Source organism: Bidens hawaiensis, unplaced genomic scaffold (genome assembly GCF_021521415.1).
Source record: "Bidens hawaiensis isolate Kalapana, Puna unplaced genomic scaffold, B.hawaiensis_p1.1 tig00014638_1, whole genome shotgun sequence".
Lineage (NCBI taxonomy): Eukaryota > Viridiplantae > Streptophyta > Magnoliopsida > Asterales > Asteraceae > Bidens > Bidens hawaiensis.
This window is the reverse complement of record NW_027492276.1, coordinates 18,615-21,190: the sequence shown is the minus strand read 5'-3', so window position 1 is coordinate 21,190 and position 2,576 is coordinate 18,615. Positions and strand designations below refer to the sequence as shown.

At 33.2% G+C, this 2,576-nt stretch overlaps 1 long non-coding RNA gene across 1 annotated transcript; it reads left to right on the top strand.

The window, feature by feature from the left end:
• Positions 1-1,268: 1,268 nt before the first annotated feature.
• On the top strand, positions 1,269-2,246 carry LOC143547126 (uncharacterized). The gene is made up of 3 exons (XR_013137723.1): positions 1,269-1,702; positions 1,926-2,000; positions 2,174-2,246. It is a non-coding gene; the product is annotated as an uncharacterized LOC143547126 (long non-coding RNA).
• The last annotated feature ends 330 nt before the right edge of the window (positions 2,247-2,576 follow it).

Sequence of the window (2,576 nt, the reverse complement as noted above, 5' to 3'; positions counted from 1 at the left end):
TGTCTAAAAAAGGAATCTTACCCATTGGTATCCCCAACACTTCATGTACTTTTTGTGGTGTTATCTTAATAACACCGCTCCCAATGTTCAATTCATTTAAACGGTTATTATAGTTCATGAGCAACCAATATCCCAAAGTTGTTGGAGTTTGGGTTACTTGAAGTCTTAATATTGACCCGAAACCCATTTCGTCTACACAAGTTCTTTGGGCAGGGATCATTGTCTTCACTGCATCAACAATATTATAAGGTGCACACCTATTCTTCAATTTTTTTGTCTACAAATTCAACAAAAGGTTTTCTTGATGTCCTCTCGGCTGGCTTCTTTTCTTTAATGGCTTTCTTTTTCGGACGCTGAAAGTCCGTGTCAGAGGTGTTGCATTCCACCTCTTTCCGCTTTGACAACAACCTGTCGATTTTTGTGTCAATGACTGATTCAGAGTCTGCTTTCACAACATGTTTTGTTTTCACCTTTTTCACCACCGAAGCAACTTTTTTAGTCTTCCTTTTAACTATATTTTTACATCTCTCTTCTCGTTTAGATGCTTAGCTCTATCAGTCTTGTTTTTTTCGACAACTGAATCACATACATATAATAAAACATGGGGGTAGGGGATAACAACAACAATCACAAGTAAACAGAAAATGCTTATCAAACATCACATTGATAATTCTCATACCAAAGCCATAACACGCTTAGCATACGCTTATAACATGCTTTAATATTACACATAGATTTTTAGAAAACAAAGATATGTATTACAACAACAACACGCTTATAAAACGCTTTAATACATGATGGTAGCTTTACATAAGATGATTTAAACAAATGCTTTGCAAAACTCAATTGCTGATGCTTAAATTCACGGCGGTTACATTTTAAGAATAATTAAACCTAAAACTCTAAAAAAATTATAAATTAATACCTGTTCCATCTTTATTCTGAGACCTATCATCCTTGTGCTTCGTCCTTGGTTCCGTTCCGAAAATTGATGAGTTAGGGTTCTTCATTTTCTCCTTATGCTTGTGGTTGTGCTTGTGCTTGTGCTTCGACCTTGTGCTTCACAGTAGAAACGAATCGTCGATGGTTTTAAGAATATTGACTTACGAGGATGTGCTTCATAGTTGAATTTTGGGAATAATTATCACTGTTAGGGGGTAATTCTTTGACCCTTTTAAAAGAAGCTGAGGCACGTGCTTTTAAATTTTAATCATACGGTAAGATATTATTGTACAGTATAATATATATATAGATATATATATATATATATAGTAATAAAACAAAGCTATTTTCGTGTACGTGTCATTCAAACAGCAACTCTTCCTTAAAATTTTCACTTTCCATTATGTTTACACGTGGCATACCTATCCTTCAAGTATTTGACGGTTCCATAACGACAAGAGAATTTGTATACAAATACCAGTTACCTAATGGTTTTCCCCACTATAATCTCCCTGATTCCCGCATCCATCATTAAACTGATTAATCAGCCAATCAAGTGCTACAACTTTATGCTTATTCGCTTCTATTGAAATTTTTTAGGAGATTTCTAATTCTGGTGCTACTACTACTGATTAGACGACAGTTTGTGATATGATTATTCAACAACTTCATGACCATCGTGTTGTTCTTGTGAATGAGATAACGTGATGTTATTGTTTCGATCCCATTGCAATTGCGTTTCTTTAATTGGTTCCGATTGGTATGTTCCAACAATCCAAATCAGTGATTTAATGTTTGATACTTTGATGTATATGTTTTGTGTTATGTTTATGATTCCACAATCTGTTTACTTTTTCAAAATTAGGATTAGTTGCATGTGGTTTTGTTACTGGATAAAATCATAATAGATTGAAAGTTGAAAAGGATATTTATGGGTTGTTTATCACAACAAAAGTTGACCAACTTGTTAATATATGAAACAGAAAGTCCCAATGTTGTCATTGGTAAACAAGATTTCAAGGATACTGAAGAAAGAGTGATCAATGAAGAAATAACAGGTTACAGATCTAATATGAACTTATATTGTATAATTTTGTATGTTTATTTTGTTTATGTAGTGTTTTATGTTTATCATGTTAAGGTTTGTGTTTTACATTGCTTAAATTGTAGGTTGTAATAATGTAGAGTCATACATAGTTTTTAAGAATTAATGCTGGTATTTCCTGTGTAGGTTTTAACGTGGAGATAGTTGAGTACAAAAACATTAGCTTCGCTGTGTGGGACGTCAGGGGGTCAGGATGAGGTAGAAATGCTTCTTGGTTTTTTTAATCTATAGACACACGAGACTTCTTAAATTTTTTTATTAAGTTACTAAATTTAGCAAAGCATGTTAGTTTTCGGTCTATCTCATGCTTTTTGACAATTTTTACTCCATTTGTTCTATAATAAGTACATAAGAAAAAAAAATCTGATTCAAGAATGTATAGTTATGCACTGGTTGATAACTCAATGCCACGTTGCCACTTTTACCCTCTAAAGTACACACAACTTTGATCAACGTAATTTAGTTTACATGTTTTAAGACAGGGTAGAAAGGTAGACAATATTTTAAAGACCGAGGCCGTATTCTTTAT